Here is a 7,794-nt window from a genome sequence, read left to right as displayed (position 1 = left end):
TACATTCTGCTGAAGAAGACAATAGTAAGACAATTTTTAAAGTAGATAGGTAATATGTTAAGAATGGGTATGTGCTATGAAAAAAATAATAAGATAGAGACATAGAAGTTGTCAGGAAGTATCAGTGTAGATTGGTAGTTCAGGGGTGGCCTTTTGAGGTGACATAACAGGAAAAGCAAAATGGCAAGCAAGAGTGAGCCAAGGGGATATTTGGGGGAAGATATCCCCATCAACTTCAGGATAAATTCTAAGTTCTTTAACCCCACTGGCGAGATGCTATTCACTGACATCTGCAACCTCTCTGCTCTATTTAGTCTCTCTTGTTTTCCACCAGCAACATCAAGCTGCCTTCAGTTCTCCATAGCCACCATTTTGCTTCTTACTTTTACTCCTTTCACACACTGTTCTTTGTCGGAGATGTCCTCCCCATTTGTTCCTCCACCCCAAACCACCAACTCCAGGCAGTTTTTCCTGATTGCCTCATACACACACACACAAACACACACACACGTATGCACACACCCCCAAAGCACATTGAGCTTACCTTTGTCATTGCCCTCATCATATTGTTTTATATGGTAATCATATTGGATAGTAATTTGAAATATGCAAATTTAAAATGTTGTAACCCCAAATACTAATAAAATGCTACTTTATGTACCCAATTTGAAATAATGTACATTATCAATTTTTTAATGCATCAAGAGTTAATTTCAAAATTAGCACTCTTTGTATTAACAAATGGTAGTGCTACTTTGAGTAGGAAATAGACAGAGCTGCCATCTTTGGATAATTTTATGGGGAGAATTATCTTAAATTTTGGTTTATTGGTTTTTTTGTTTGGTGTCCTCATCAGGCATTTATTTATAGTATATTTTTAGGTCCTCCAAGTCCAAATTACCAATTAGGGTTCATTTTTGCCATAAGCAGTGTTGCCTAGCAACATAGATAACATGTTTCCTTATGAAGTTGCTAGGAGAACAGAGCCAGGAATTTAACTGAAAGTTAATTGAAGGTCAAATATGTACGTATAATAGGAAAGGATTTTGTTACACTTTTTTAAAAAACAACTTTTTGAGTTATAACTGAAATGCATCTATAATTGCTACAGGTTTTTTTGTGTAAAATTTGTTAATTTTGACAGAAGTATACATAAATTAAACCATCACCTCCTGTGAAATAATGAGCATCACCCTCAAATGTTTGCTTGTGCCTCTTTGTAATTCTTCCCTCCACCCTTCCCCAGCTGTCCCCCATCTCAGACAACCACTCTCCTGCTTTCTATTAATGTAGATTAGTTTGCATTTTCTAAAATTTTACATAACTGAAATAATACAATATATGCCTTTTTTCAAAGAGGGGAAGGAAGAACTGGCTTCTTTTGCTGACCATAATTATTTTTAATTCTTCCATTTTGTATGTGAATCAACAGTTCATTCCCTTTTTTTTTTCCAAAATATTAAAGGGGTACAAATATTTTAAGTTACATGGATCGTTTTTGTAATGCTTGAGTACTGGCTATAGGTGTGCCCATCACCCAAATAGTGTTCATAGTACCCATCACATTGGTTGGTTTTTTTACCCCTCTCCTCCCACCCCCACCCCCAGTTGATTACTGAGTTTTACTTCCCTCTGTTCACATGTGTGCTCATCAGTTAGTTCCAATTTAATATGAGTACATGTGGTGTTCGTTTTTCCATTCTTGAGATACTTCACTTAGGAGAATGATCTCCAGTTCTACTCAGATTGTTGCAAAAGGTATTAATTTATCTTTTTTATGGCTGAATAGTACTCTATGGTATATATATACCACATTTTATTCATCCACTCATGAATTGATGGGCATTTGGGTTGATTCCATATCTTTGCAATTGTGAATTGTGCTGTAATAAACATTCACATGCAAGGTGGAACTGCAAATTAGCACAACCTCTATGGAAAACAGTATGGAGAGTCCTCAAAGAACTAAAAGTACATCTACTATTAGATCCAGAAATCCCACTATTCGATATTTACCCAAAGGAAAAGAAGACTTTTCATCAAAAGATTCATTCCCTTTTATTGCTGAATATTCTTCCATTATAAGGATATATCACAATTTTTTGAACCATTCACCCATTTGTTGGCCATTTGAGATTTTTTTTAGTTGTGGCCTATTACTTTTTTGTTGTTGCTTGTTCGCTTTCACAATATATTCATTTGAAACAAAATCCAAGTAAGATCAATGCATAAGTCTATAATTTCTACCGCATTTTTTAGCTAGAATATATCTATACAGATAAATTCTTGTTATCAAAATTTTTGTCACACTTAAAGTATGGATTATACTGGAAAGACAGCATTTATGCTTGATTGAACTTAATTTCAGATGAGAATATCTTCTCACCAATAGGAATAAGTTGGTAACTTGGACCCTAGCTCTTTCCTGACCTACACGACTCCATAATTGTGCTTCAATTTGACTGGACACCAGAGACAAGAGGGAAAGGTGCCAGGAACATCTCTGATTGGCTGTATACTCCTTGAATTCTGGTGTTTTGAATAATGAGGGATTATCAGGAATGCATCCTTCACAATTTAAGTTTATACATCTATTTTGCCCTGTAGCCTGTGAGCTCCTTGAGGACGGAGAGCGAGTCTTGCAAAGCTGTTTATCTACAGCATCTAGCACAATGCCAGACACACAGTAAGCTCCTAATAAGTGTTTCTTGAAGGAACATAAATACTGAATTAAATTCTATCACAAGACTGCAGGATCTGGTATTAAAAGAGCTAAAGCCTTGATTCTCAATAACACATTAGCAACTGGGAGGAAGAGATCGAAGTCACCTGGAAAAGGAGAAAAATTTTGTGTCTATTCTGCCTCTGGCCCCATCCTTCATTTTACTCCTGAATCCATCTATCGGTAGGCTGCTGTTTTGTTTTTGAGCTTATTAAGAAATTTTAAAAGTCTGTTATACTTTCCAACTTAGGGATGGACAGTTGGAGATTAATTGCTATATTGCTACTTCATAGCAGAATAGATAGATGATAGATAGATAATGATAGGTAGATAAGGATAGATAAATAGGTAGATGATAGACAGAGCAAGCTTGAACACAGTCTGTTTCCTTCTTGCCTTCCTAACAATCATATAAACAGCCCACTTTTACACAGTGATTCATGGTTGATAGGGTTCCCCAAAGTATTATAGTGCAAAGTCACTTAATGCAGAAAATTCATTGGATCTGGAATAATTTTTTAACCTCATTGTATTCAGAATAATTGTTTAAAAAACAAAACCCAACATGGACTTTGGAAAGGGACAAACTAGGGTGTGAATCTCCCTTTGAGTACAACTTAACCTAGCCACCCTCAGTTTCTTTATCTGTAAAATTAGAATAATAAAACTTATATTTAGGGTTTTTGTGAGGATGATAAATAATACATGTAAGACGCGCAATGTAATGCTCAGTGAATGACAGCAGTAATCATGGCCAAGCCTGAGGAGCATGATCCAACCTGGGACAGACTTTGGAAGGCTAAATCCTGTACTATAGAAAGTCCAGACTTTAGAATCAGACAAATTGGGATTCAAATTTTGGTTTTGCTACTTCTTTGTTCTGTCACCCTTAGTAACTTACTTAACCCCACTGAACCTTAGTTTCTTCCTCTATAAGACGGTAATAATAAGATATCTATCTCATAGGTTAGTTGAAAGGAGTAAATGAAAAAATGTTTGCATAGTATTTAGCATATAGCAGGGATACCATAAGTTTCAGTTTTCCCCTCTTCCCTGTTAGGCTGAACCCAAAGGCTGGTGCGAGGTTCCATGGATACTTTCCCTTTAAACTGGCCCCACCCCTTTGAGGGCCCACCCAAACCCCACCCCTTTGAGGGCCCGCCCAAACCCGACTACAAAAGCGCTAGATGCCCGCCATTTCCGGGCTGACACCATCTTGGCCTCAGCCCGTCTGTACGGAGACGTTAAAGTAAACTTTCTTTTCCTTCATCTTGGCCTGGTGCGTTTCCCACTCGGCATTTCTAACACGCCAAAGGAGGAACGCAGGAGGTAGAGATAGGTGAAAAAAGTTTATTTTAACGTCTGCGTACAGATGGCCTGAGGCCAAGATGGCGTCAGCCCCAAAATGGCGGGCATCTAGGGCTTTTGTAGTCGGGTTTGGGCGGGCTCTCAAAGGGGTGGGGCCAGTTTAAAGGGAAAGTTCCCATGGAACCTCCCACCAGCCTCTGGTTTCAGCCTAACATTCCCATCCTTGTTAATAATATATATTATTTCACCGATATTCTATATATACAGACAGCCTACTAATTTTCTGAAGGTGTATAATTGATATTTTCTGGAAGTAAAATTTGAACAGTGACTCCAGTCCAAATTATCCTCTGAAAAGTGAAACAGGGCTACCCACATATTCAATTCTTGCATCCATCTAGAAAGCACAGTTTCTATTCCTCAGGCCAAACCATACTTTCTTTAAGTAATGATCTCATCCAGAGCATTCCTCTTACTTCTTTCCTGCTTGCCTCCTACAGAGACCATCTATTTCCATTATCCTCAGTGCCTTGGCTAGTACTCCATGGAGCCAGCCCTACCTAGGTCATCTTCAGACCTGGAACTTGCTCTTCCCCGAAATATTTATTTTGTTAAAGCAAACCAAAGGATTCTCAAGTTCACCCAAACAGCAGGTGTCTGTTTTTGCCAAGAATGCTCCTTTCATTTTAAGGACATTGTTTCAGGCACCAGAAATATAAACGATGGAAAAGCTGAGTGCAGGTCTGTGTGGTTCTATCGGATTTAGGTTACCACCGGAAACTGAGCAAAGAGCAGGGAACTGAGTAATTCATTAACCCTTTCCATTCTGCCGATGACTGAGAAGAATAAAGCACTTTCAGTTCAAGAAGACTAGACGTTTAGAACTGTACTCCTTACTCTTTGTTTGACTGCTATGTGACTTTTGTATGCAAAGTTTACAATTCAAGCTGCAATCCCAAAATTAAAAAAAAAAGAGGTGAAATTGAAGGGAGGTTTTTAAAATGGAATTTAAGGAATGGATACAAAAATTTGCTGCTCATCCACATTGTAAAGCTCTAACAGGGGACAGAACCAGAGACCCAAGGAGACAAAATAAATTGTGAATGGTACCTTATGGTTACATCTATTTCTGAATTCATATGCAAAATTTAGGTAATACTATTTTTTAAATGCCTAGAGAGCTTGGAAAGAATATGGCCTCCAAAGTTCTCTCTATCTAACTATTTTAATCAAACATTATCTTTGAGTATTTGATAGCTATCTCTTGCTCCTAATCATTTCATGTGTTCTGGCCTTTCTGATAGAAAGCAGTAAGTTCTGAAGAATATCACCCCACTTCTTTCTGTATCCTCTGCAACACCAATCATGATTCCCATAGTTTACTGGTAGAATAGGTAAACAAATGGAGTGAATGCTAGGTAATGCAATGTTATATTAACATCCTAAAACACAGTTTTTTGTTTGGATAGCTATTAATATAATGAAGATTGACGACTTCTACTGTTCAAAATGATGTTTTTAAAGGTTGACAAAATTTCCCAATAAAAAGAGAGACATGAAAGTTATAAGAAAACTTTAGAGTAAAATAACCAATTATTGTTTATATTCTACCTTTTTCTATAGAGGATATAAGGGAGGCAAACACTATATTCTTAGTCTTACAAATTGGTTGCCAGGAAATAATATTACATTGCATTTGTAGGAATTTTGTACTTTAGAAAGCACTTTCCTCTATCTTATCTCATTTAAGGTTTTGAGCCACTCTGTGAGAAAGGTATTTTTATGCTTATTTTACTGATAAGGAAAATTAGATTCAGAGAAGTAATGTGCCTTTCACAAGGTCACAAAAGGGGTAAGTTTTGGAGCCAAGACTCACATCCCATTTCCTAACCTCAAGTTCTATGTTTTACCCTGTTCTCTGGAAGAGCCTAATTACAGGCTTTGGGAGAGGTTGAATGGACTGATTGAAATGGTCCAGGCAGGGAGAGGAGATGGCTCCTTTGTACCATGTGACAAACAGTAAGGTAGCCTTAAGCTGGGAGTGACTAAGAGAACACAGTAAGAGCTTGAGAATCTAGACAAATACCCACGATCTTAAAGAATCCCAAAATTCAAGAATAACATATAATTTACCTCACTAAAAATCCCCATGGCCATGAGCAGACAACAGGCAAGTCCATTGAAAGGCTGATGCTGGGCAGTGAGCTTGGCCCCCTCACTAGCTATGTGGCTAACAGCAGAGGGACCAGCTTTCACGTCACGACAACCCCATGCCACGGGTCTTCTAGAGCGCATGATTTCAGACTGTGAGGACAAAACGCCTGCCTGTTCCATGAACTAACTCTGAGTAAGCTTTTTAGAAGGCACTGACAATTTCATGGAATTGCATCTATTTATACCTTTGGAAAATTTTGACCGAAAGTCAGGTGGATTTGCCTGCATCTGTATGATCCCTTAGACAGTAATACAATTTGTTGATAAATTAGGCCTTACAGGATAGGCCAGATCTCATCTGGAAGTGGCACAGAGAGATTGGTAGTCCGGACATGAAAGTGTCTCTTCGCAACATCAGCTAAGACCAGCAATGGCACCCTGAAACTCACCAACTCCCCTCTATTTGAGCTGGGAGTTGTACCTCCAACTATACAGCTCAGTAAGGTCAGCCCTCGGAGGTGATACATGAGTTACGACATTCTAAAAATGGTGGAGGAGAAACATTGAATGAAGTGGGGCATAGGAAAGGATGAAGAAATCTAGTGCAAGTAATGGGAATTCAGTGAGAAGGAGGGTGGGCCCAGTATCAGGTTAGCATAGTAGCCCATTTCAAATCTGATATTAGAGTGAAGGACAGACAAGAGCAGACATTAGTACAAACATGAAGTCATCCCAGAGACAGCCATAGATGGGTAACCCACACCCACTTTAAAGGCTCAGTTCTCTACAGGCTGCATCCAAAACCAAAGAGTGACTCTCTTTGTGGGCAAGCACTGAACTTCTAGAAGTAAGGGGGGTCTACAGGTATCAATTGCTCATGATGAACTGAAATACATGAAGAGTACTCTACTGCCTAAAGATGGTATAAAGGTGACTCTATTTCAGATAAAAAGTTATTTCTTATTTAGAATCTCCCTCTGCTTTCTCAAGAGACTGATCCAAAAGTGGGGGATTCCTGGCGACATGACGATGTGAAGGTGCTAGACAGGAGAAGCTAAGAGAAGATTCAATTGCTTTACATGGGACAGAGGTCATGAAATTTCAGGAAGGTAAGAAAAGGTGGAGCCAGTGAGGCTGTAGAGGGTGGAGGTTGGCAGCATCAAGGAATGAAAAGCAGCAGCCAATGACTGAAGAGATATGCAGGGGCAAGGTATTTAATTGAGGATTTTATGAAGTTTCGCTCCATGGTCTTACCATCTTTTTTCTCACCCTGTGCCATCTTCAGTAAAATTCACGTTCTTCTCTAATACTTCATAGAGCTGGATGGACTTGGGGATTTGACAAAACGTTAAGTCCTGCTTCAAAGGGAGAGAAAGGGGCAATGATATAAGCCAATCCTGGAGGCAGAGCCACATTTGGAATATACAATAAAGCTCTTTTATTTTGTAGGTACTATTGTAGGGGACTCCAGTGACAAAGAGCTCTGAGCAATATGCGGTCTGGGCTGTAAAGGATCTGGAAAAATTGAAGTCACTATTTTTCAGACAGCTACAACATTGCAGAGGACCACCATAAAAAGTATGATATTTTCACCTGCAAATCTAATTATT

This window comes from Propithecus coquereli, unplaced genomic scaffold (genome assembly GCF_000956105.1).
Source record: "Propithecus coquereli isolate 6110/MARCELLA unplaced genomic scaffold, Pcoq_1.0 Scaffold300, whole genome shotgun sequence".
Classification (NCBI taxonomy): Eukaryota; Metazoa; Chordata; class Mammalia; order Primates; family Indriidae; genus Propithecus; species Propithecus coquereli.
Note: the sequence above shows the minus strand (reverse complement) of the source record.